The sequence below is a fragment of the Excalfactoria chinensis genome, chromosome 12, assembly GCF_039878825.1.
Source record: "Excalfactoria chinensis isolate bCotChi1 chromosome 12, bCotChi1.hap2, whole genome shotgun sequence".
NCBI classification, from domain to species: Eukaryota; Metazoa; Chordata; class Aves; order Galliformes; family Phasianidae; genus Excalfactoria; species Excalfactoria chinensis.
In genome coordinates, this window is record NC_092836.1 from 3,964,356 (window position 1) to 3,992,075 (window position 27,720).

The 27,720-nt window shown below is 45.1% G+C and overlaps 1 protein-coding gene across 10 annotated transcripts in view; it reads left to right on the top strand.

The window, feature by feature from the left end:
• The window catches only part of FOXP1 (forkhead box P1), a 341,511-nt gene that overhangs the window by 50,973 nt on the left and 262,818 nt on the right, over positions 1-27,720 (top strand). Inside the window, exon 1 of one of the 10 annotated variants that reach the window (XM_072346979.1) lies at positions 2,010-2,031. The exons of the other annotated variants lie outside the window; for them this stretch is intronic. The gene's annotated coding sequence lies outside the window, so the exon portion shown is untranslated. Of the gene's footprint in view, positions 1-2,009; positions 2,032-27,720 lie in introns of those variants that run through there. 10 annotated transcript variants of the gene reach the window in all.

Sequence of the window (27,720 nt, forward strand, 5' to 3'; positions counted from 1 at the left end):
ACAAATCCTGGCCCTGTTCGTGGTGCTTTAGTGCCTGTGGAGGAATTGTTCAGGTGGGCTCAGGGCTGGGAAAGGTCTCATTTCCATTTCAGTTGCAGGAGCCTCTCTGGTAGCTCCAGCAGCATGGAGATATCCCATCAGCAGTGTGGTTTTCTATTGGATTCCCTTTTTTGTGCTTTGGGGGAAGTCATGAGTGTTAACGCCTGGGCTGTCATCCTGCTGTGATGAGACCCACTGAGTGATAAAGGAGCAGAATTGGTTGGGGGGCATCATCTCTCTGCTTACGTCTTTAACTGGGAGTCCCTCGTTCGTGCTGAGCCCTCCAGCTGTCTGATGTGGGGCTGGCAGGGAGGATAGCAGCCAGCTTTAAATGCAGGGCGTCCAAAATCCATTCTCTGGTGCTGAAAGCAGCTTGACATCCTGATTTTAACTCTAAACTGTAGATTGATTCTCTGAGAAGTGACAAGCTTTGTGGGGTGGAAGAGGAAGGTGTGCCTGGCCTCAGCCTGGGAGCTGTTGGCTTATCAGGACCTGGGAAGGTATGCCTGGGACTCCTCTGCATGGAGAGGGCTGAGCAGAGCAGGGCTGCTTTGTGCTGTAGGAGCACAGTGAGCTGCCCTCGGAGCAGCAGCCCCAGGGAAATGGTTTTCCTGGGCTGTGCCACCTCCCACAACAAGGAAAAACTGATGAAAAGCAATGAAGCACACAATTACATAATGAAAAACAATAAAATGTGTCTTCCAATATGTACTACTAGTGACCATATGACTTTATTATAAAAGCTAAATATGATTGCATTTCCAGGTATTGTGCTGTGTGTTAAACTGCAGGGAAGACAGAGCAACCAAGAAGGACAGGACTTCTCGTTTAATATAAACCTCAGACTTTGAAATGACACATAGCAGGGAATAAATGTCCATCATCTATCAAATGAGGTTTGAATGGTTTAGGTCACACTAGACAAACACTTCTCACCCTAAAACCTTCTTTTCATCTTCATTCATCAACAGCACCTTAAGCTGGTGCTCCTCTTCTCTTTTCATTCTCTCAAAAATAATAATCTGCTGGATGCCTACAAATCACTGGTGGCTGGCATTCGTTAGGCAGGTGATGAGCTGTGGCTGCTCCCATCTGCGTTCCTGCCTCAGGCCCTGCTCCCTGAGCGGTGGGCGCATGGAGATGGACTGCGGGAGGGCTGGTGAGGACCGAACCTAGCGTGGAGACAGGGACAGAATGCATCCTTGTGTATGGAAGTCCTAGCAGCCAGGTTTGGAGCTTCAAAAGAGGAAAGCAGACCTTCACAACCAAATTCATTCTCTCCTGCAGATCTTCCCTGGATGCTTCTCCTCAGGGCTGCCCTGGTGGGTGCTCATTCCCAGAAGCCTCTCACTAATTTGTTTTCTTAGTCTGCAGGCTAAACTGCATCACCATGCCTTGTAATTTCTTCCTGCCTCCTCCAAGGTCCTTAGCTGAGCTCTGCACACACCATTCAACCCCTGTTTCCTGGTAGGAAGCTACCTCTCTTATACTAATCTTTGTCCAATTACTCCTAATTTTTTTCTTATCCTTTTCTCATTTATGGTACTCCTCTTGGATTGGCTTCCCACGATATAGTTTGTCCCATTGCATTGCTTGTTTGTTACTTTACTGTTTTTATTTCTTTCCAAGATACTTTTCTGGCTCCCACCTCAGCTTCCTGGAAGTGACTTGTGCAGCAGCAGCACAGTTCCTGCTTCTCCAGGGCCGCAGAGCTTCCCCTTGTTTTCTGCTTTTTTTCTTGCTGTCATTCTGGAAAACAAGCCCTGTATGGTAACTGTTGAGTCACAGCCTGAACCACTGATTGAGCACCTGGGGGAAAGACCTGGTCTGCCCTGAGAGCACAGGTGAAGACAATTCAGCTGTGTGACCAGAGCCTGGCTCCGCCCCTGTTAGACCTCATTTAAGGGCTGACTGGCACTGGGGTAGGCTTTCTTTCTGGAGATCTCTTCTTGGTAAAGCTTTCTCCTGCAAACCTAAAATCTTCTGATGCAGGTAAGAAATCTTCTTCTCTTCCTTTATAGTGTCTTTCAATTGTGTTGGTCCTTCTGTCATCACACCTTTGTTGTATTGAGCTGTTCAGTTGCTGCAACCTGACAGACATGGATTTTTTACAATCGCTGATTAATGTTAACATGTGCAATGGAAATGAGCATCGTTAGCAAAAAAAGGTCTGTTTGAAGGTAGAATTCTGTGTGGGTGGAAATCTTTGTAAACATGGATGTGGGCTTGTGAGGACAGCACCAGCTGTCCACCAGTGGAAGTGAAGACAAAACTTAGATTTTAGACATTTATTTGCTGCCTTCTACTTCGGTGTTTTGGAGGATTTTACTATTCGTTGGGATAGGGATCAGTATCAGGGTGGGATTTGCCACTCACCCAACTCATCACTGGTATCTCAAGGTATTTTGAAGGGAGTCCAAACTCTGTTTGGTCCTAACAGCTGTCTCAGTTTGGCATGGTGACGTGAAGCCACAGGGAAGGGGTTTGCTATGGGGTGGGCTGCCAGCACCTGGCTGTCTGATGAGGATTGGCAGACTGGTATCCTAATTAATTGGGGAGGGGGGTCCACTCACCCGCGGGAAGTGGTCACACATCACAGAGTATCTTGAGGGAAGCCAATTTCCTACCCCAATACCTTCCTCTTTTCCACTTCTCTCCTTCACACTTTGAAGACCATAAATCACTTATTTGAAATGTATTTAAGGAGAAGAATATTTTCCCCACTTAATGCTTTGTAGCAAGTACAGTTAGGATCAGTCAGGTGCTAAAGGAAGAGAAATATTCTTCTTTGATACTGTATCTTCATTTTAGGCAGTTTCCTCTTGTACTCAGTTCTTAGATGATAATTCTGAGTTCTTGGATGCCGCTCATTTTGCCACTGAAAGAAAATGCAAAACAGGATATTTTAATATTATTAATAATGAATGTTTACATAATTAGCTCGATTACTTTGTTCAGTCTGACGCTTTGTAATTGTGGGCCTGTCTTCCTCTCCCTTTTGAAGCAGGCTGGAAGTGATGGGAAGCACAGGGCAGAGCAGCAATCCTGCAGCACAGGGCATCTCCCACACAGCCCTTTGGCCCCCATTGCACCTGTAGCCCTTGTCCTCCCCCTGTGCTCTCAGAACACTTATCTGAACTGTGCTGAAATGTGCATCTTTGAGATGTTGTACCTCCAGCAGATCCCCAAAACATTTTCTCTGTTAAATGAAGAACATTGGTTTTACATGTAGTTGTTAGGGTCTGGATGGGAGTGGGATGTCTGCTGACCTAGAAGTCTTTTGTGAATGGTCTCCACCTTGAAAGGTTGAGTTATTCATCCAGTCTATGGTTGCTCCTGACAAATTTAGTTTATGGATTTTTGGTGCATGCTGGTGAGAAAAAATGTTCTGCAAAGATGCTTTTCGGCCAACAGGAAGAAGCTGGTGGGGAGGTTCTGGTGGTGCTGGGAGAAAAGCTGGTGGGGTTTTGTTGGTGGCGTCGATACTTAAAGAAAAACCAAGGGTAATTGTGCTAATATGGTGCCACCGGAGGGTGGAAAAGCTGAAGGAATGGTTTGCTTTCCTGTTCTGTCACTTCTTATGCTCTTGTTCTTGTTCCTCTGCTTCTTCAGAAAGGCCCTGCAGCTTGTAGATAACAGAAATTAAATTAGTATTGATATAACATTAGACACTCCTATTAATATTGACAGCATGTCAATACTGTTGTGCTGCTTTTGTAATATGGGATGTTAACGGATAATGCTTTTATTTAAAGCACACTAATCTTATGATTGCTGAGCACACAGTGGGGTCTCGACTCAGTTCCTTCCAGCTCCCCACCCCACATGTGGCTGCCCACAGCACATCTCTTGGTGGCAGCTCACCACACGCTGCCCTGTCTTGTGCCCTGAGCACCAAAGGTACTTGTTGCTGCCAGGCTGGTTTGCTGGGAGGGAAGTGGAAAATGCCTTGGTGATGTTGGTTTGGGAAGTTTGATGCTGGAAGCTTTCAAGGATGGCTCTGAGTTGTGGTTGCACGTGAACAAGGAACAAAATCACTGTGGGACCATGCTCTGAGATGCTTGGGGTTGAAGCATGCACTGAGATCGAAGGGCTCCCCTTACTTGTGGTGCTCATCTGGGTTTTCAGCATATGATAGCAACTACGTATTTCTGATGAACTTTTTATCTTTTTAAGTCTATCATGAAAATCACCACAATCATCAGAGCTAGAGTTATTTGTTAAATGGTCTAAAAAATACGCTTTAAACAATAATGATTACTTTGGTAAACACAGATGTCTTTGTGTTATGCAGTGGGTTTTGTACGTGAATTTGTACATGGCTGTGAGACAGAAGTTGCCATCTACTTTGAAAAATGGGAAACACAATGATGCTAATTGCCTCCCCCTTACCCGCCCCACCTGCTGCCTGACCGCCAGCTGTGATGCGCTGAGCAGGTTGGCACTTCACACGTGTGCCCGCTGCACTCCTGCCTCACTAGAGTCTATATGGGAAGGTATTTTTAAAAGGGGGAGGGAAGACCCTTTATCTTGCTGAAAACCAATTCCTGATGATCAGTTATTTGCTGCGTTATTAATGCTTGTTTGGACGTTGCTTGGACTGCTGGATTAAACAGCATTCCCGTTATGTATTGAATAAAATGAAATACATGTCACAACAGCAGTGCTGTGATGGTGACAACCGTCCTTGGCTGTGCATCTCATTAGAAAGGTATACGTTTTTCTTTGTTGTGCATCCGTGAATGACAGAAGTTGACAAACATCTGTTAAGAAGTTGCTGTTTGGAGAAAGTTAGATTTATGGCACAAAAAACACGAAGAAAGTGATTGTTCAGAAGGTAAATAACTATTTCTTACACATGCATTTTATAAATCGCCCTTCTCTGCTGTACTATTTACTTCTTGCTTTATTATTGCTTGTATGTTGGAGGAGATTCTCATCTGTATCACTTACTCTTATAAAGGAATCCCTGAGGGTTCGAAGTTCAGTTTGCATTGAAACCTGCACTTAGAACAGGATTAAAACTCTAGTATTTCACAGGTTTAAAGACTGAATTGATTCTCCAAATGCTCCATGTTAACTCCCAGGGGACAGCTGGCTTTTTCCATGATGTGTTTTTTTTGTTTGGGCAAAGCATTATTAACTTTGACAGAGGAAAGATACCTGGGAGGAAAGCCCCAGACTAGCGAGCTGAGTGGTGAGCCTGTGTTTTTGAGATGTGCAGTGTGTGTGTATCATTGAGTCCTATCAGCCTGCACTTCAGTAGGTTGTGGGCAGTGGCCTGATGTAGGTTTGCCTACTTTCAGAGCAGGGCAGTGACTCTTTGGGCTGATGCGTGGTGTGCTGAGAAGCAGGAGAGAGATCAAGATTTGTTTTTTCTTTTTTCCCAAAGCTAAGAATGAAGATTCACACCATTTTAACTAAAACGGCTTCTGCCTATTCATAATGAATCAGAAAAGAACACCGTGCCCATGCAGTGCCATTTGCATGACTGCACCATCCCATAGGCACTGCAGGGGCACTGGGCGGTACAGTGTTGACCCGCAAGAACCTGAGCTCAGCATTGAGAAACCAGTAGGGAGAGGCAAGCAAAGGCTTGTGGCAGGCGACACAGGGCAGGCAGCAGCCGGTCCTCCCCTTCCCACCATCCTGTTTCCTGCACTGGGTGCTGACATGTGCTCTGCTGTGCAGGGAAACCTCGCTGCCATCTTGGGGTGCAAATGGTGGTGTCTGGGCTGTGGTTTGCTGTGGTTATCTTCTCATCGAAACCAGCATTCACCTCCCAGCATCCTGAAACAGAGAACACCATCTCTGCAGATAGTCGTCATTTGTGGAAAAGTCACAAAGTTCCCAGCTTGTGCTCGCCCTCCTCTCTGAAATGGTTTTACTTTTGTTACGAGTAACACCTAAAAATGCCACTTAACCTTGCAGCGCTCTGTTAAGTCTGTACTTTTGATTGCACAGCTGGGGTGGAGTTTCCTTTGGGAATTTAAGGAGTAGGAAATGTTGTTTGTAGGGTTTTTTTGTTTTTTGTTGTTTTTTTTTGCTGACTGGTACTAATGTGTAGGTGGGGATGTGCTGCTGTTTTTGTAATATTTTTATTGTTTATGGAATTGTTAGTTAATTGATGGTAACAATGCCTGGAGCCTGGGAGAGGTAGTCTTTTATGTTTGCTCAAAGAAGAACAAGTAAATAATTGTATAACTTAAAAGGAGATTTGAGATGATTCTCTTGAGTATATTTACCTTGCACGTTTGTGTCTCCTGTTTCCATACCTTGTCATCAAGTATCCCCAAACGACTTTTTTGTTTCTAACAAAATAATGGATGAGAAATAGGGCTTTTTGGATGCAGGAAGGCACAGTGGAGCCCTCCAACCTGACCCTGCAACAGCTGCTCCACCTGGGCTTGTTTCCACCAGGTCCTCATTGCAGTCCTCAGGTCTTGAGTTGACAGTGTTCCTTTTCCACTCGAGAGAACTCCAGCATGACATCTAGAAGCCAGTGAGGTATTTCATGAACGACGGGGTACTTTGAACTCCTGTTAATTGCTTCATGGTTTAAGTAGGATAAAACGTACTGGCAACTTCGTCTTCCACATTCATCCAATGAAGTAAAATTCAAACCAGCCCACAAGCTGGAGAATGTTTTTTATTTAGATGTGGTGTAGTTCCATCTGGTCCATGTTAAGGACCCCAAAAATATATACGATTAGCTTTATAGTTCACTGCTAAAGGTAGCAAAGCTGGCTTTTAACATTTTTCAAATTTGCAGCTAGCATCTCAAAACATTAGCTTGCATTTCCTGACTGTGATTACCAACCAAAGATTTTCTTGGTTGTCTTTTCACTTCTTAAAGTATGTTGCATAGTTTCCTTGCTTAAAATAACACCGAAGCCTCTGATGTTCTCTTTGTAACTCTTACGTAAGCTATCCATCTCTGTCAAGAGTGGTCAGTTTCAAATCCCAGAGCTCAGTGTTAGGAAACGTCAGATAACATATAGTATTAGAGTAGCAAAATTTATGGCTATCACCAGCGCTGAGCTTGTGCTCAATAAAATGAAGAGCCGTGCAGTAGAAACAATAGGAAGGGTGCGTTGTGTTGCTTTACAACACGTAAAAAGAGGATTTAAGGTACTTGCCCAAAACCCAGAAATGCCTACCGACTGCTTTGACTCAGCAGAGGGAGCTGCCCTGTTGGAGTTTCAGATATGTCTGCTCACCTGTGTGACCCAGTGCTGTATCCCCAGCATGAGTGGACGTGAGCTGGGAGAAGGAGGTGATGTGCACTGCTGCCTTTTGGGCAGCTCTTCTGCAGCTGCCAGGAGCGTCCTGACCAGCCTCCGGGGCAGCCTCAGCCCTAATGGGATGGAGACCCCCAGTGCAGGGTAGAGTCTGCAGGGTTTCGTTGCCTTTATTTCCTTGTGGACCATGCTTTTCCACTTAGAGTTGAAATGGAGTGCAACCGCAGATCTGGATGCAGTTTTTCTGAAATTAAATTCTTATAACAGTTTCAGTGGCCACAAGTTTTTCTTTTGGTGCTTAGTTCCCCTTTGCTTGTTCGTCCAGCAAATCCCTCCTGTCAGCTGGCACTGAAGGCCTGGAAGAATGCCCTGCTTTCTGCAGAGACTTGTGGTATTATCTTAGTGCTGCACCTTCACGCTGCTCATTGTGTTGAGAAGACTTGAGCACAAGGTGTGGACGTTGCTCCCTGTCCTCCTGCATTAACCAGCATCCGTGCCACACTGTTGGCTTATGCATACACTGCAGTGAGCTGCCCATGGGCACTGCTCCCTCTGCCCGGGCTAAGTTGGGAGTCTTACTACAAGCGCACCGCAGGGACCTTGGGGAGGCTGCCTCTTAACCTCAAGTATGTCCAGAAGTGTGCAGCAAGAAGTGCCAAGGATTTTCAGGAGTTGAGCTGGAGGTGTTGTTTGAAGTTAACCATATTTTATTTTCTCAAACTCTTTCTTAGGACTTCATTTATACAGTGCTGTGATGGGCATGGATAAACATAGCGATCGGATTACAGCGCAAGTAGAATAGGTGGACTCGTTTTCTTTTTCTTTTCTCACAATAAAAATCTCAGAAATTCAGTTGCTTACCCTGTAAAATGCACATTCCTGTTACGGATCAGCCATGTTTTAATGGGGCTGTTCCTTATACAGTAGTCCATTAGCAGAGTGTCCTCTGATTTTTATATGGTGAATGTTTACCCAGCGATGCAGGGAGGCCTGGCTGTTGCTCACCCCCTCCCCAGCCCTTCAGGTGAGGCACTGGGGCCAGAGGGCTGAGCAGAGGACCCTGTGCAGGATGGGGCACAGCTGCATGGCAGGACAGTGACGTGCTGGGATGCTGCAGTAAGGGCACAGGGAAGTGGTTTGGGCGTTTTTCGCTTCCTGGCACCCTTCTATTGCCCTTTCCTGACATTAAATGGAAGGAGTGAAGTGGAGGGATGAAGACATCCTCTGTCCTTCTCTACCCGCAGAGCTGAACGGCAGCTTTCTGCGCTGCTTAAAATTGTAATTTTGGATAAAAGGCTGTGTAATAACTTGAGAAATGTGTGAGAAGATCTGGTGTTAATACTGTATAAACCTTCTTTAACTTCAGGAAGCTTAAAATCAAATTTGGCAGAGCTTACAAGGGCAGCGAACGCGGAGCCACTTGACTCTGGAGAAAGGCAGTGACAGTGCGGAGCTCTGAAGCTCTCCAGTGTGAGCGCTGCCTGGGGTGGGGAGCAGAGCCAGCAGAACACTACCATGGTGACTTGCCCTCCTGAAACCAGCGGTGTATTTGTTCTTCTTTTTAACCGGAATACCTGAAAAGTTGAGGTGTTTCCTTCCTTCTGAATGCGTGTGAAAATGTATGTGTGACCCTACCTACACGTTCAGTGTCTCACATGTTCTGTGCAAAGATTTTTCCTGCCTCTTTGGGAATGCACAGGAGAGTTTGCAGTGCAATTTGTGTTCACTGGACTTCACGTTTTTAAAAGGGAGCTAAGAAGGCAGGTGATGTGGGATAGGCAGGGCCATTGCTGCCCCCAGAGCGTTCAGATGTATTGTGACCTCCGGAAAGGGAATTCTTAGAGCAGCTGAAGTTGGGAATCTGGGATCAATGTAGATGTTTGAAAGGCACAGCCACAACCATTTGTAAGAGCGTATCATGCTCAGTAGTAAGACTGCATAAGGGCACAGGATGAAGCATCTGATTTTTTTTTTCCCTTTTGGCATTCTGTTTGCGACAATTACATGGCTCTCTATTAACTGTGCGTGGAAGAAAGCAGTGTTATGAAATGAGGAGAGATTTCCTTCATCTGTTACTCTGTAGGTAATTTTTGTGCTTTTTCCAGTATTTAAGTACCTCTTAACTGCTTGCTGTCCATCTGTATACCATTCATAGTACTGTAAACTAGTATATGTAGCCTGACCTTGTAACTTGCTTTGTTTGTGCATCTGCCAGTGCAATATGTTGTCTTTCCTTAAAATGCAAATATGCTCCATGCAGTACAGAGCTCCTTAGTCAATAAATAAATGGAGGTAAAAAACTGTACCTAATACCCATTTAATTTAAATTCATTTTATAAACATAAAGACGCCTTTTAAGAGAAGCTTTAATTCAGACTAGCACCTTGATTTGTGGTTGCCATGGAGAATCAAATCTGTCATTTGACAAGAAAAGTCACCCATTTATGACAGCACTTTATCTTGTCTCTCCAGGGGAAGAAAATGTCAAAAGTGAGAGCAGAAAAAAATAAAGCCTTGAAACACCAGAATTTCTTGATTTCATTTTTATTATTCAGCTATCATATCCTTTCTGATAATAGCGACTTGGTGAAAATAAATAATGTTCCTACAGTAAAATCAAATATTTCCTATTGGAATGGACAGGGCTCTTTGTGATTGTCAGTGCTGTGAAGTCTGGCAAGAAATAGTGTTATTAGATAAACCCACAGTGCCCAAATCCCATTTTCTTTTCATTACAGTGTCAAAATAATTATACCTGTGTAATTTGGGTAAGAAATTGTAGAATGAGTAAAACGGTCCATTGGAAGATATTGCTTTAAGCTTGTGTTCGTTATAAGGTGGGGTTTTCACATGTTGAACGACAACAAAAAAAAGATGAAATTTTGTACAATTTCACTTGAAAAAACCCCACCAAAATTTAGGTCCCTCCTTGGTGTTCTTTCCATGTAGACAAGACAGCAAGTGCAGTGCTCCATGTGGGCTTCCCTCGTAGGCAGCTCATACCCACCCGGCTCAGAAGAGCAGGAGTTGGAATGCTCAAGTGCACATCTCTGAAGAGTTTCAGACACGAGAGATAGCATTGTTTGTGATCTGAAATTTTTTTGAAGTGTTTTTATTTTGTAGGGTTATGCTATGGTAAGAGCTGGGTGTTTTCGGGAGTATAATTAGCTTTCACGAGTGTTTACGCATGTACATTTAATCCATATAGGCACTACGTTGCCCCCAGGGGAGGAACACTTACTGTAACATTGCATTACTTTTTACATAAATCTAAAAGGGCTGTTTAGATAACAAGACTAAAATAATCCACTCTGTGCCTCTTTCTTGAGGCAGCGTTTTTGCCTTTCACGGCATTATGGGGTTTGATGTGGTTCGGGAGTAATCTCGTATCAATGAGATAGCATGAGAATAGAAAGTCCTTCAGTGGTGGGGCTGTGGGGCGGCATGCCTGGAGGAGATTACAGAATGGAGAGAAAGGAAAGGGTCGAAGTCTCTTTTTCTCGAAATTGGCTCACGGCGCTGGATCCGTAGCCAAAGCTAGTTGGGATCTGCTGTGAGAAAACAGGCAGCACAATGGTTCCCTATTCCTGCTTTCATGCCGTGTCTGAAGCCAAATCCTGCTCTTAAATACTTATGTGCAACTCCGGTTCACTTCACAAGGCAGTTGCGATGCCGGTCCGGTGGCAGATTGTGGCAGTAAGGGCTGTGCTACATCCTGCCGTCCTCTAAAAATGTGTGTTGCTGCAGATGTCACCTTATTGGGGAACTACTTACAGATTGGGGTTTTTTATTGTAGGGTTGTGGGGTTTTTTGCCTTTTTTTTTTTATATATATATATTTAAACATGTCGTAACATCATGTCATAGAAAGCGTGTTATCATGGGCTACCAGAATGTGATAACTCAGTTTTTTTTGTGAGACCATCTGGAATAAAAGAGGGTGAATTAAACATGCTCTCTAGGGTTATGGAATCTTAAAGATATTAAGGGGCTTGATTTCCATAATGTCTGCCTCTCCTGTTGCCCAACTGTTGATATAATCTGTTTTAAAATCGATTTGCTGTCATCATGTAATCAAAGCCTTAATTGCATCATCATTGACTTCAGCATTTTTTGCTGAAAAATTGGTGTGGTGGATAGTAAAAAATACTGTGAAAGAGAAGCAAGCGTTGGAAGGAATTCTGCTGGGTGTGCTGTCTCTGGGATGCGAGCTAAAATTGCCACTGGTACCAGAGTAATCCACGAGCCATGCAGTCCAGTGAGAGGCTTGAAATTATTTTCCTCTGCTTCCAACCTTGAGGCCTGATACCATGCAGCATTTAACTCATTGAGAGTATTCAGTGGAGTCGTAAAGATTCAGTGCAGCCTTGTCTGAACTGTCTTTTCAAGTATTTAGTCCACTTCTGACTGTAACTCTTTACTTAAGGAAAATGAATCAGAGGGGGCTGGTAAAGCCGCTTGTTTGCTCCAAGATTGTTCCCCACAGTACGGAATTATCTCCCATAAGCTCTGTCCAAGGGGAGGCTCGATAAAGATTAAATTTTTATATAACAAAAAAAAAAAATGTGAGCAACTTGTCTATCTTCCTTCCGATGGATGCTGTCAGAAATGGCTGATATCCTGTCCTGGAAATCACAGATGGAAACTTCATCTCGGCACGGTGCTGCGGCAGGAACGAAATGAAAGTAGCAGAGTCTCATTTACATTTCAGAAATAGTTCTCTGCAGCTTCCTGTTCAATCCACCAGATTTTCCTCCTGTACCTGCTGTTGGTTGTCACCCACGCTTGAAGGGCAGTGCTTTGGATATGACCCCCGGAGAGCTGCAGGTAGGGAGATGCTGCTGCTCCGCTGCAGCGCGTACTGCAATAACCAAAGCACCGTCTGATGTGATTTCAACAAAGGTTAACTCCTTCCTTTTGGCTTTCGAAACTCTCTTTAGTCAGAGCAACTGCAGCGTAAGCTTTTTTCAATTGATTTTTGCTGATTTATTTAAATTGCGCTTTTGTTTTAATAACCTGCTTCTGGGTTCAGAAATGTCCTTGACTCTGAAAGTCTGGTACGTGAAATGGCAATAGTCGCTTGTTTCCCATTTCTGCAATGGAGAAGTCAAAGTAAACACGTACTTTGTAAAGGAGAATATACACTGGGTGCTAATAAGACTGTGTATTGACTGTAAAAGCCTTTTATGGGAGTCTTTGAAAGAGAAGAAAGCGCAAATTACTGGGGAGGATGGAGAATGCTCCAGATCAGGGTAAAAATCTGATAGCTGGCAGTTTCTGTGCATTAGCACAGCCCCTTCCCCAGAACAGTAAACACTGTTTGGGTGTCAGCAGAACCCCAGGCATGTCGCCTCTTTAACAACACCTGTGACTTTCTGTAGAATATAAAGTGAGGCTGCTGGGAGGTGGTTCCTGCTTCTGAGCACATCAGGCTGTGATCCTGCGGGGTGTGAGCAGGACTGCGATGGGAGATTTCCTGCTGACCTCCTGTAGACCCCACTGGGTTGAATCTGAGAGCAGCTCTGTGGGCCCAAAGCTCTTGGGGCGGCTTCTGAGAGTGCCTATAGGTCTTGCCAGGTCTCTTATACTTCCCAAAGAAAAACTAAGTGAGCAGGAATGACAACAGTTTGTCCCGGTAGAAAGAATTCTTCCTTTTTAAAGTATAGGCTTTGGCACATCCTCCATGCCCAATAGTTCTGTGTCTGCCACCTGGTTCCCATTCCTCATTTCTGTCTGCCCATCTCGAGACACCTGTGGCTAGTTTTGCAGAAGTGAGCTGGGCTTTGCAGCCACAGCTGGGGCCGGTTGGGGCTGTCCAAGCAGCACAGGGGCTGTTAGTATTGCCTGAGGCTGTGAGTTGTAGTGGGCTCAGATTGGTTCCTTGGGTTTCTGGGTAAATCAGAACAGTAACTATCCGTTACCTCTCACTGGACTCATCTAGTGACATGGTTGCGATGCCTTCAAACTTCTTTGCAAGCAGAGGGGGGGAAGCCTTTCATCAAAGTCACGAATCCTGATGCTGGAGAAATGGTCAGGAGGAAATTGGTAGCTTTTCTTGAGCTATGGGTTTGGATGCTGTGTGCTGGATAAGTAGTGTATGCTGCTGGGAGTGTGGCTTTTAGGGGTAAAAAGGAATGATATGACTTTGGGAATCCCATGAAAAAAAATATGATTGTGTAATTGAAGTCTTTATCATAATACTCATTGCAAAGGTGCAAATCAAGATTGCATGTGTTAGCTGTTGATGTTGCCAACTTTGTTGCCTAGATTTTTACAACCTTAACATTATTTTAATATAGTTTTGGATGTAATTCTATAAAGGATGTGCAGCAATATGTTAACATGCTGTGCCATCCTACATTTAGGACTTGTAATAAGTATTTCTTTTCCTTTTATTGTCTTTGCCAATACAAAAACAACAAAAAAGAAAGAGTTGCTTTTAAATGCTGCATTTGTATTGTTGCATATATTTGATTCTGGGTCCTGTGTCCCCTGCAGTGTCCAGGCTGCTGTTCTGCCCCCCTTCCCACATGGCTTAAGGGTTATGGTGGTCTGTGTGCTCTAGGGGCTGTGTTCAGTGCAGGGCTTGGTGTGGGGAGCAGGGCTGGGTGCAGGAGGTGCTGAGGACATCGGTCAGGCTTTTGCAGCTAGAATAGCAGAAATACTTATGTTTGCAGTGGGCAGGAGCACACAGGAGCAGAAATTTTTCTGTCTGTCTTGTAGGCCAGTCTTTTTCAGAGGGAGAGCTTCATCAGTTCATTGTCTAAGGAGAACAGCAATTCTCATGTTGTGCGAAAAGTTTTTTATGGGGATTTTTCAGTATTTGGAAAAGATTATATGCATGGAATCAACCATGGTTTGGGTTTTTGTTGTTGTTGTTATCTTTGCTTTTTTTCCCCTGTTGCTGGATATAGCTGCACTAGTCGCACTAGTCTTGGCCAAGCTGAGCTGAAGGCAGAAAGATGTGTAGAAGTCCTCTCTCCAGTTTCAGTGGCTAAATACACTGCTTCAGGTGCACCCCTGCTGAGGAGATTGATCCCGTTAGTGGTTGGTGTGACTGGCTTTCAGGATGAAGTCTCTGTATATAAACAAGGTAATCTCTACAGATGTGACAGGTTTTGCAGCTATGAAGCATGCGCTGGGGTGTTCCTGGGGTGTCAGCACACGGCCCCGATACCTCTCCTTTCTTGTCTTCCCACTGCCAGCTGGATGTGAGCCACTGCTGAGGACTGAACAGTCCTGATCTTACCATTCCTAATGAACTGATGAGCGATCCTGATTGAACGAGTAGGAAGTGTTGCTCTCTGGGAAGCCAGGGTAGGGGACTGCTTTCATGGGTGGTGGGGCTGAACTTGCTCCCATAAAGCTTGCTGATGCCTCTATGGGGCAGCACTGAGCCCATGCTGCTCCCCAGCTTCCATGTGCTTCTTTCCACGTGAGACAGAATGTAATTATCGGGGATAAGGTCCTCCAGAGCAGGCCTTTAAAAGTCCTATATAAAGATGCTGGTCTTAAGTAATTCAATATTTCAACTGCTCTGTGCTGGACTGATTGATTGATTAATGGAGGAGTTCATGTAATTAATCCAGGCCTTCACTAAGTCACATGTGTTCTGGTAAAGACTGTGATCAGGGCGATAAAGGGGCGGCTGGGAGCCAGGCTCTGCACGTGCATCTCTTTGGCTTTGCACCACAGCAGTGGGGCGAAGTCGCTAAGAGCATCCGAGCTGTCCTGGGCCATGTGCTGGATGATTTTCCCTTGACTTTCTGTCTGTGGTGCCTGCTTGCATTTTGTTTGCTCTCCATTAGCCAAAGGCGCTCCTTGGTGGCCTCGGTCAGGGCTTGAGGTTCCAAAAAAGAGGATGTAAATGTATAAGCATGGGGGGGACTTTGGGAACAGGGCCACCATGGGGCGCTGGTGTGCCCACAGCCCCATCCTCCTCTCCTGCAGTAGCATCAGCCTTGTGTTTAGTGAAAGTTTGGGTGACTTACAAGGGGAGTGGGGCCACTGTAATGGCAGCGTTCCTGACACCTTGAGTTTGTGTAAACCTTTCCAAATCTGTCCTTGTACCTGCCTAGCCTAAATAATTGTTAGGGTTGATTGGCCCTCTGCAAACCATGTCGGGACAGGACTCAAAACTGTGTCTTGTGGGTTGTGTCTCAGTTCTGCCTGGCTTGGACCAGAGAAGTGATGATTCCATTTCCAGATTTCTGTTCAGGCTTTGTCCAAGTAGCTGTAGAAATAGATTAATGGATGTATGGTGCACACATGGCAATCCATGCCACTATTGAATGAGGGCTCTCAGAAGCACAGCCGGGTTTGTTTCCGCGTGGCCAATGCGGAACCAGTTGCGCAGCAGCTGAGTGTGCTTTTTTTCTATTTTTTTTTTTTTGAAGAGGGAATGAGGACTTGATTTGTAGAGGAGCAGTTTTGTGGTGCTGCGATAGGTCGGCGGTTTGTTGTGTGGTTAGCTTGGTTCTCAGGCCTGTGTACTGAAAGGTAATGGGGTTCATCTCCAGGAGAGCTTTTCTCGGCAGGATGTCTAACTGCGCTGCCTCTGTTTTCTCCTTTACTAGCCTTACAGAATTTAGTCACAGGAGAATATTTGATGAATAACCTTTGATAAAAGGCTTTTTTTTTTTTTTTTCTCTCTCTCTTTTGGTTTTGGTCATTGCTGTAATACTGTGAAATGCTGATGGAAAGCTAAGTGAAAACTCTCTGAGCGTTGATGCGCTGGGCGATCCGTTAACCATCGCATCGTGCTGCCGGTGCCCCCGGCTGAATCTTGTGATCACAGCAATGCTGCTGCTGCTCCTTTTAGGGCTTTGGATGAGTTTGCTGCTGCCAAGCTGGGCAGGGTGTGAGTGTGGACCTTTATCCTTTGGGCTGCAGTTCTTCTCTCTTCCCAGCCCCGAAGGAGCCTCCTGACACTGGCCCCACGAGTGCCAGGTCGCAGTCCTGCACCGTGTGATGCTGTATTCCTGCAGCCATGCTGCGCAGGACCTATCAGTAGCAGGAGGTTTTAAGCAATTGGATTTTGAGTCATTGCATTGTTCATCTGATTAAATTGTATTTAATTAGCTTTGTGTTTCGTCCTTTTGTTTCAGTGCGAAGATTGTGGAGGGGGGGAGAGAAGATAAAAATGGTCTAAATGAAGCTTCGTCGTTTAAAACTCATATAAAAACTCTGTAAGATGCCTTTTATTCTCCAGCCCTTTATCTTCCCTCACAAGCTTTCCGAGAATGAGTAGTGCATGTTGAGGTTTATCTTTGCTTTTATGTGCAGTAGCCACATGCTTAACATTGAGCGCGTTTGAGTTGCATTTCATAGGGCTTTCGCAATCCTTTTATAAAGGGACTGATCTGCTAACATCACCCTCTTTAGATCTAGCAGGCAGGATGTTCTGCCATACAATGAAGTGTTCACAGCCTCTCTTGCCAGACCAGTAAGTGAATGATTTCAAGCCTGGTGGGCAATACTTGTGTCCATGCGTAACACAGACAGACCACAGTAGTAGGCAGCTGCATGTAATTTTGAACTCCACTCATTGAACTGTAATAAAACAATATAAGCACTGCTTGGGGGAAAGATTGGATGCAGTTATCCTTACACAGGGCTTGGGCATATGAAAGCAGTGCTGGCTGACAAGAGGATTTTGAGATTTGATTTTGATTGAATTGCAGAATTGAACAGGCCAGGAATGTCAGTGGAAGGCTAAATGCCTGTAGTGCCGTAAAGTTTTATTCATGTGAGGCTTTCCAATATAAAGTAGATGGATTATTGGAAAAGGTGTCAAGGGACATGAAATAGAAGTGCCCAAAACATAAAATGTGGGTATAGGGATAAAATTACTTCTTGCTTAGTATATAATGAGCTCACAAAAATGTTGTGGGTAGTTGTTTGTTTATTTTTCAACCTTTTTAAAGCTAATTCATCACACAACATAAAACACAGCCTTCCTTTCTAACTTCAGATCTCTCTGTGGCTGCAGTTCATATCGCTTTTAAAAACAAGATGGAAAAAACAGAGTCCTGTATTTTCTTAATTTTGATTAAAAAGAAAAAAAAAGAAAAGGAGTCTCATTTAAAAAAAAAGGGAGGGGAGAAAAAAAATAGTCCACAGGATATGAACACTCAGCAGACACTGAAAACTATTATGCTCAAAAACAAGAGCGGGATGTGTATTCACATACCACAACACACTGACTTATTTCATAGCTCAGTAAGGCATACGTAATTAGAGCCGAATTTGCATAGGACAGCTGATAGCCAAATTTGTATGGCATTAGAGACAGCTTCACTCATTTGCAGTGAGCTATGAACAGTAAATAAAGTTGCACAGAAGACTGTATATGGGTTGGCAGAAGTGCATTGTGTTTTTGTGCCCTAATTCTTTACCCATTTACAGTCTTGTGTCTCAGTTAACGTTTTCCCTTAGACGTACTCTAAATCACATATATTATGATTGCAGGGAAATAACCATAGTGTTATTCTCTGCCCATTCACTTGGAATTATAAAATAAACAGTAAAATGGCCTTCTTGTAATAAGTTGTATTTTTTTTTTTTTTCCTGCTTCAAATTGCATTTTTTTTGGAGAAGGATTTGTGCTGTTAATCTGCCTTTAAGCGAGGCCCCGAATCCTGTTCTGTATGTGTGCCTTACAGGGAGGTGGTGTGCGGTGTGCGCGAGGCTGTCAAATTGGGATCTCCAATTACCATAAAATGTAAACTTATGAAATAGTCTTTAAAGGCGTACAGAACAGCATATATTTATATTCTCTGGCCGAACTGCCTGTGAGTTGTATTATTCTTCCATTCCAGCCCCTCCTGGTTGAGCTCACATGTGTGTTTAGATAGTGTTTATATGTAATTGTAATTTTTCTTGAAGTCCAAAGGAAACACCCAAACGGCTGTTCCTCGCTGGGCAGACTTTAATTATTGTTTTTGAAATCCTCTATTGAAAGGCTGGATTTGCAAATCCTGCAGGAAAGAAATGCCACATTCAGTGTTGGTGGTAACACTCCGGGGATTTGTTAAACTTTTATTTACCACATGTTCTGCAAAACGTTCCATTGTGATATTTTGGGGTGCTTTTTGTTGTTGTTGTTATTATTTAGGTTTGCCACAAGTAAATGGGTTGAGTGTTTGCCTGTTGGAATAGCAGTTTATTTCTGGTGAGTTTCTTTGAAGGAAAAGGATAAAAAAATCCTTCTGCCCCCACCGCAGGATTCATACCAACTATAGTCCTTGAATTATGTGTGGTAGAGATGCTGCAGTCAATGGAGTGGATTTCTATTCTTCCTCTCCCCTCTCTTCTTCCCCCACCACACCAGCTTATTTTTTGTCACGGGGATTTGGGCAGGCTGCAATGCAAGGAGCTGATCTGTGAGCACGTGGGACGGAGGGATGTGGGGTGCAGGTCCTGGAGCAGACACAGGAGAGGGCAAAGCCATTGGTGCACCCAGGGGACCCAGCAGGGCAAACCCCGGCCCTTAGGTGAGGTATTTCACGTGTGAGTGGGTGCTGGGACAGCTGTCTGCCTCAGCAGGAGAGCAGCAGTGTTTCCGCTTCTGTCTGTTCTTTCATGAACTGCTGCTAATAGGGGGTGCCCACAGCTCTGGGTGCTGCTGGGTGCTCCTGTGGGTTCTTCAGACCATTTCCCAAGTGTCAGTAGCTGTTTGCAGCTTAAACAAGATGTGGGGTTCTGTCTATTGACTCACAAAGTCAATCAAATAGGGGGAAAAAGGATTTTCAGCTTAAAATTGAGGCAGTTGGAGATTTTTGGACCTGCAGCTGAATAGGCGGAACAAAACGGGTGACTTTTAGACAGCTTTTTAAAATGGCTTTATGTAGAGGCTGCTAAGTTTTGTTTAAAAATCATTTTGAAACATAGTTTTACAATGGTGATTCTTAAACCTGTAGTTAATGTATTGCTTTAATATATTAATTTTTTCCTCTTGACATCTGAAAGAAAATCGTTGCAGGCCCCTAACTGCAGTTGGCTCGTTTGGTTATGGCTGTGCTGGAGCTGCTGGGCTTCAGCTGCTGCTGACCTCTGCTGTAGGTGAAGACTTTGGTTTTGGTTCCCACTGAGGTATGAACAGTTAAAGGAATCTCTCTGCTGATTCCACTAAAAACTAAGAGATGGAAAGACAGGAAACCTTGTTCTCCTTGTCCAATATGTCAATTAAATAAAGGTGTGAGAGGGTGAGCCCCAGTACCACGGAGTTCCTGATGAACTGAGTGTTCTTGCAGCAGGTTATGTTCAGTAAATATTTTACGTGTATAAATGCATAAACTTGCTCTGTATGCAGCACATCTAAGGAACTTTCGTTTAACTGATAGAAATGTTTTCCTGTGTTTTGCTGTGGTTCCACTTTTCAGCTGATGAAGTGATACAAATAGCAAAATTACCAGCTAATTGAAATACGGATTTCTAACAAAGTCAAAACCTGGCACTTAGGGGGATGAGTGGATGAAAGTGCTTAGCAGGGAGAGTTAAATTTGGTGCAAAGGTCCTATTTTATGAAGTTCCCAAGCAGTTAGAATCAATCTCTCTTTATGAAAATAAACATAAAAGTATAAAAGTAAAACAAGATTAAAATCAGTGATTTAAACCATGTTTCCAGCTTTCTGATATGGGCCATGATTAAAATCAGTGATTCAGATCACTTTGATCCGTATCAAGCTCACGCTCGGTTGGATCAGCTTGTGGTCACAGATGTCCCCTCTGCAGATAAAGAAGGCCCGAGGTGTCCCCTTTGGTCACGCTGCCCTGCCTGTGACAGAGCACTGTGCTTGTTGACACAGGCAGAGGTGCTGCTACCGCTCCCTGCATCCTGCACTTTGTTCGAGGAAGGTTCTGTTGGAGCCCAAGGGCTGCTGACAGGTGGAGCGTCCCTGAGCCCCATGTGAGGCAGCACTCAGATGGTCCTTCTGTGTTGAAATGAGGCAATCTTTAAGGTCCTCCCAACACAAGCCATTCTCTGAGGTGCAGTGTGAAGCCCCGACCTTCCCGTTGGGTTTCGTGCCAGGCATCCTGCAGGGGAGGCAGGAAGAAGTCAACCTTGTGTGCACAAATTGTAATGAAGAGCAAAATAGGACATAAGAAGTTCTGGCCAACAAGTGCCTAGCTGGTTCATCACTGAAGCCCTGTCCTGGTGCCTGGTTGTGGGGAGCGTGTCTCGCAGTGATGTACATCATAGCTTCCTGTGACAGGGTCTGGATGCTAAAGAAACCCTACATAAACCTCGATGCGTTGTGGGTCAGGGATGTCAAGTAGAGCGGACTGCGTTCGGGTTGGACATAAATTATTTAAAATGCCCATAAAGAAGGGTCACTGGCCCTTGTGTTGGGATGAGTCGGTGTGAGGCTGAGCACTGTAATTGTTTCCATGTGGTGGCCTTTTTCAGCACATAGTGGAAATCCTTCACAGCGTGCAGAAATCGAGAGAAACACGTGGAATTTATTGTCATAACGTCTCTTGTTGGAATCTCTCAAAAGAATGAGCTTGTGTTAGCTCTCATTTCTGCATGGATTTCAGACCATGGCTGAGTCTTTCATGGAGCACTATTAGTGTCCTGTTGGCAGCAAAGCACCTGAGCTGTAAGGCCCGTCAGGCAGTGGTCTTCCATTGGTGCTGGGTGAAGTCAGCTCTCCTGGAGGCAGGTGTTTGGGCTTGGAGTGTGCCATGTGCCTCTGGGGGCAGCCATTGTGAACTTGCAGTGATTGGTCTTAAACAGGAAGGCAGCTGTTTCATATATTTAGGGTTAACTCACACTGTACCGATCCTGGTACTTGCAGTATTTAGACTGTACGACTCATTAGTCTGCACATTCATCAGTGTACGATGTGAATGTCAGTATGTGTGTTCTAACACAGTCAAGTTTTCTAAGTGGGTTTTCTAATGCTTAGTCTTTGCTAATTTATTCTTCTTACATTCTGAATGTAGTGACTAAGTTGAGAGAAATCAGATGAAGGAGGTCAGATCTGTAGCTGGTATGAAGTGACACCGTTCCTTGGTTCTGGGTATCGAGGCAGCGATGTCTGCCACTGAGCTTAACCTGTTACTGACTTGTAATTGTTCAGAGAAAAGCACCGCTACGTTCATACTTGCGATGTGCCGCAGCAGGAAGGCATCCAGGGGATTGCTCAGAGCTGTGGTGAGCGAGGCCTGTGTGTATATAGGACAGAAGCAGTGTGGACTGTAGGATACTGTGACGTAGGATGGAGTGTCGGGGAAACTTAATTTATGGAGCTGTGATTTTTCTCAAGTGGAAGCCCTGGAATGCTGGGAATGTTAGTGCATCCATTAAGGCATTGACAGCTGGTATAGGTTTGCTCTAAAAAGTTGACTATTTCTTGGCAGGGGAGATAAGTGCTGTTTTTTGAAGTTTTCTGGTGTATGCGGATAGGTGCATAAAAATAAAAATGCATCAAATAAAATGTAGAGGTGTCGAGCAGGTCATAAGAGCACACAATATCGGTCTCAGCTATCAGGACATGAACCATACAATCCGTGTTTTGGGATGCATCTTGTAGAAGATGCCCAGCTGAGCTGTGATGTGTGCTGGGGTTCCCACTCATCAAGCAGGGGGTGCTGCGTGCTCAGCCATGCCTGGAAATCACATTCCAGTGGTGCCTGGTTGGGCTGCCAGGGCCTGGAGGCTCCTGACTTCCTGGCCTTGGCTGACGTCTGCTGATTGGCTTTCAGGCCTCACGAATGTGGGGTGTTTCCTTTGCAGAGCACTTTGTGTGTGGTTTGGTCTCAACAAGGAGTTACCTCCTAACCATTGGGATATTTTCATTGTGGTGCCCGTTATGTCCCGGATCGTGGATTTGTTGTTTGGTTTAAAGTTTAAAATGAAACCGTGCCGTGCTGTGGAGTGCTGAGTTCCCAGCTGCTGCGAGATGTAAAATGTGTGTGCCTCATCAAAGCGTTAACTTTATTGTGGTTGCTTCGGGAGGCAGGCCACTGGGTAATTTGTGCACGCCGGGTGAAGGACGGGCTGGGTATGTGTGGGTTGTGAGTGGTTCTGGCATTCACTCTTTGCTTTTGAAGTGCGTGGAGCCCACTTTGGTTCCAAGTTCAGAAATAATGCATCTTGGAGTAAATAACCACAGTAAATACAGACATCGCTTGAAGAGCACTAAGAAAGCAAACCACAGCAGGTAAACTTTTCAAAAGGCAATGCAGAATTTTAAATATTCGAGATTTTATCTTGGAGAGTTATCTGTAGAAAAAATAAACGTTCTCTTGGAATTGGTGAGACGGGACCCGTGGTGCTGCCGTGGCTGTGGGAAGCTCCTTGCTCTGGGGGGGCTGTGCAAAGAGCACGGGGGTGGCCCGAGAGCCCCCAGCGTGGCCTGCAGGGCTGGTGCTGCTGGCTCATTGGCTGAGGCAGACGGAACAGAAAGCTGCAGCTGAGTAAGGCCCTGGCTGGAATAAGACTTCTTTTGAAAAAATATATGCATATAAATAATAAAAAAATCCAACTTCCCCTTTGTGATTTATGGTCCCTCTAACAATGCCACTTTCTCAGAGCCATGCATCATACGCAAACAATGGGCCGCATAGAAAAGCATGTTCCCCGGAGTATTACCAAAAATGTAATTTTGTCTTTAAATTCTTAAGGGTGAATTGCAAGAACATGACTTCATAGGAACCTTTGAGACATTACAGCTTTTAATAATACTTTGCAGCTACATGTAGTACTTCAATTTTACTTTTATTAATTAAATTGCTGTGTGCGTGTGCAGCAGGGAGGGGATCCCGGCAGCCCCACCTGGACGCCTGTGCCTGCCAAGGGCTTTCCTCCCCTGCCGAGCTCTGCTCTCTCTGACGGAGCTCAGTGCGTTCTCCCCCAGTTTCCATTCCCTGGGACTGCTCTGTATCTTTTTGTGCCCCGTCGGTGCTTGCTGCCCGCAAGAGGGTGCGCACGAGAGGCAGCTCCTCACTGCCTTCTGCTCTGCTCCATCCGCTTCATGTGCACCAAACCATCCCTGCCTCACGCAGGGCTGTGTGCAGGTACCCAGCAGCTCTGCCACCCGGCATTGCTATCCTCTTGTATCTCTGATCTTTCCAAGTTTAAATAAATGTTTTCATAAGTTTTCAGGAAAATTGAGGTCAAACTTATTTCATCCCATAACCCCTTTGCCTCCCTGCTCTTGCTATGCTATTTTTTTTTTAATGGCCACATCTCGCATTATGTAAAACAGAGGTGAAGAAACATCTTTAGCAAATCTCGGTTGCCTTTCTGTCTGCAGCAGCAGTGTTTGAATCTTCCTGCTTATCTAATAAAGGGTAGGAGCTGCACTTTTTACAGGTTTTTTCTTTTTCTTTTTTTTAATGCAGTTTGTGGGCTTGCCCATAATAATACAATTATGAAGGTTAACAGGAAAAAACTGGGTCCAGGAGTGATTCCAGGCAGCTGGCAATGCCGACGAATTGGAAGCGCACCACCAATGAAAACTGCAGTGAAAAGCAAATTAAACCTCATATCTGCCATCTCACTCGCTTTTCTCTGCTTTCCTGTTTGGACTTGAAAGGTGATTGGAGCCAAGGCAGTGACAGTTGACGGAAGTGCTGCAAGGAGAGAGTATTTATTTACAGTGAATCGTGGTGATGCTTGTTCAGGATGCGGTTTCACGCAGGATGTTCTGTCCCCACCCCCGGTTTGATCATTTCTCCAAAAAAAAAAAAAAAAAAAAAAAAAAAAAAAAAAAAGCAGAAAAAAAAAAGTTCCTTGATTGTTGAAGGCCACAGCTAATGCTTGGAGCAGTGCTGTGCAGCGTGCCAGTGCTTGGAGCACTTGGTAATGCTGTGTGGTAGGGAGTTCCTGTGCTGGGCACAGGCAGCTCAGTGCTGGCTCGTCCCCACTTGTGTTTGCATTTGGTGTCCTGCATGCACTTACATGGGTAGGGGCTGCCAGCTGCAGCCAGCATGGATACTTGGTAGCTTTGGGGATGGGGGAGCAGAAGGGGTAGGTTCAGTGTATTTGGCTTTAGAGTTTCTCCCACTCTGGCTGTAATCAAGGCATTTCCATGAGTGAATGCTGGGGGAGTAAAGCTTTAGGAGGTCCTCGTTGCAGGGGGGTGATGCTGGGGCAGGTCCCTCTGCATCCATGGGAACCCATGGCTGGTGGGGCTCCCCTAGCCCGTGCAGAACAGGCAGGCTCTGCAGCCCCCATTCCTTGCGCTGCCCTATCAGCCCCGGCCACTGCTTCGTTTCGCACAGCTTCTGACAAGCAGGCAGAGATAGTAACTCCTGTTACTGCCAGACGGGGCCAGTGATTAGATAGGAGAGTTTCTCTATCTCGTTTTCTTCTAGATAGAGTATATGGCTTAGGGACGTGCTCTGGCTTATACGTTTTCCTTCACGGGTGCTGAGCGGGGAAGCTATTGGAAACCTGAGGGATGAGGGAGGACTGAATATGGGTTTTTTATTTATTTACTTTGACGTTTTCTTTTAAACTACTTTGAAGAAGTACATTTTCACCGTTTTTTCTGTCTGAAAGAAGGAATCTAATGGCTTTTTTTTTTTCCACTCACAGCTTTTAATTACATCATTGCCATCATTGGGCCCTTTCTACAACTCCCACATTGTTCAGTAGACACAGTGAAATGTTTTTAGGAACCTATAAAAGTCTGTAATTTGCATCCAGAGGCCGTGGTTGTAGTCAGCACTCAGGCAACCGAAACAGCTGCCTGGGTAACTTTATGGCCAGTACATGTGCTGCATCGCAGAGTGTGCTGCAGCCGGCAGAACAGGAGCACAGCCACTGCTTCCCTGTGCCTGCCCCAATTGCACTGCGGGTTCCATTCAAGGAAGGGATGCAGTAATGAAGCTGTTGGGGCTGTAGGCTGGGAATTGAGCACCCCGGGGGTCTGCTGGGGCTGGGACCCTCACCTTGCTCTGTGCTGACTTTTCATGGCGTTACATGCTCATGGAAGGCTTCTGAGCTGCTTTCCATATCGGTCTCCCTTGAATTATCCCATATTTTCAGAGATGAGCTCAAAGTACACCATGTCTTTCTCAGTGTAAAGTGGTTTCTGTAGTGGTGACAAGTGTGCTGGTATGAGGCATCGGGGGCTCCCCCTAAAACCAGCCATTTCCGAGGCAGCGAGCACCTCATGCTGAAGAAATGTGGTAAGTTTTGGGATGGGTTTTGCAAAATTGCTAAAGAGACTTTCGTATCAGTATGAATTTGGGCAGTCGAAACATCTTAAGTCGCTTTGAAAATGTCACTGTGGAGGATCCTGCTCGTGGCTGGTCGGGTTGAATAAAAATGGCTGAGATGCTCGTGAGGAGATAAAGCATTCTCTTTTTAAAGGCGATAGGGCAGCTAAGGTTTGGTATTTATCATGCAAGAAGGATTAAAAACCATCTTGAATTGAGTCTGATTTTTAGGAGGGTAGTCCTAGTTCTCTCAGCCTGAGTTAAATTGTGGACTTCCCAGGCACGAATGATTTATATGCATTTTAATTTTAGTTTTACATCTCTCAGACTGAGTCTTTTCAGCCAGGATCGCACCATCCCCGTTTGTTTCTGTTAGGGCTGCATATGCTACGTTTCCACACCGCCCTATTTTTGCCCATTTGAAGCATAAAGCACCGCTCCAATCCTGGAGTGAGAAATAACCCTGAGGATGCTGCGGGCTGCCTGTGCCTGCCACTTGGGTCTTCTGTTCTCAACGCCTCCCAGATTCACCTCTTTCTGCCTCTTAATGTTATATCAGCATCAACAGAAGAATAAAGCCAGGTCCGTGCTTTGGGAAGCAAGCCATCTGTTGTCACGCGGTAGGCTTTAGCTCTTTAGTGCTCACTGCTGCCAACAGGGAAGTTGGTTTGTCTGGGTGGGGAGGTACAGCCTGGGTGACCATCCCTGTGCTGGGGTTGGATACTGGGAGGTGTGAGGAGACAGCATTCCCTCTGGGCTCACGGAGCTGTCTGCAGTCAGAAATGTGCCGTACTTGTCCGTAACCAGCCATGTCGTGCCGAAACTCGCTCCTGAGAGCTGGGCCGGGTGAGCTGGCAGTGATTGACAGCACCTTCTCCTGCCCCGCAGCCCCCATCAGGCTGTTTTTCATGGCCTCCAGTGTTTGCCTAGGTGGTTCCCAGCCAAGACAGGAAACTATTTGACTTACGGTGGTAGAGAGCTCCTCTCATGGTATTTACAGATAAAAGGGGAGGAGTTGAAAATCTTCGTCCGCGTTCAGCCCAATCTGATAACCTCCAGGGATTTTGTTAGTTCAAAGAAATTTTGGATAGCAAGCCTGTGTGCTTAACTGGAGCTGAAGCCCTAACCCTTGGAGGCACCCATCCTTAGAAAAACCTTCAAATAACAAATGCTGCTTGTAACTCTTTTTTGGCTTTTGTTTTTTTCCTTCTCCTTCGTTTAATGTTTGAAACCCACTAGACCGTTCTAAAATTCTACACTTAGGTAAGAATACATCCCTGACCTTTAAAATTGTGTCTCTTCTAAGCATTTATGGCATAGAAACCGATTTTGTTCAACAGACGACAGTCTGTGAGGTGGGAATTGTGAGCAGCTAAAAATAAGAAAGGTGAATTATATTCAGTATCTAGATGGTAGAATATGGTTGCTAGGAATAGATTAGCGAAGCAATAGTAAAATGAGTGCTTTCTAGGACGGTTGCCTCAGTTATCAGCTAGCTTAGTGCTGTGTCCTCTTGTTGGCTGAGCATTCTAAGGCCTCTCTGGCTGGGGTGGAGGTGGATCCAGCTACACAACAGAAGAGCTGCTATGTGATCTCCAGTTTTCAAACCCGTTGTTTTTCCTTCGTTATTTCCTCCTCCTTTGGGGCCAGCAATGTCAGACAGACAGTTATGTACTCTGAGGAGGCTGCCGTGCCTTGGTGGAGTGGGGATTTGGGTGCTCCAAAACACTCTTGCCTGCCTCTGATGACCTCCGAGCAAGTCTCTGTGCAGTCCTTCCTCCTCGCTCTTAGCTCTCTTTTTTTTCCCCTTGCTTTTATTCACTTGGTTCCCCTCCTGCTGGCTGTTAGAGACCTGGGGCAGGACGTGGCTGTGCTGGACACCATGGAGGGGACTGCTAGGACTGGGAGTACAGTGCCAGCTTCCTTCTGGATGCTCTTTGCAAGCCTAGAGCTACCTTCCACTTTAAATAAGTAGATTCACTTGCTGATTAAAAAGCATTGTTAATTTAGAAGGAAGGCCACATTCTTTCTCAACACCATCATTAATTAAAGACTAGGAAATTGCCAATTCACCCAACATTCACATCCTTAGCAGCCTGTGCTCACATAATTTATTGCCCAAGTATCTTAATGCCCAACTGCATGCTGAGGCCCGTACACAAAACCTTAACTTCAATCTCATGTATTTTTCCTATGCATAATTAAGATGATTGCCTCTTAAAACCTTGAGTATTTTTGGTAAAACACCTTTGTTTTTCTGAGGT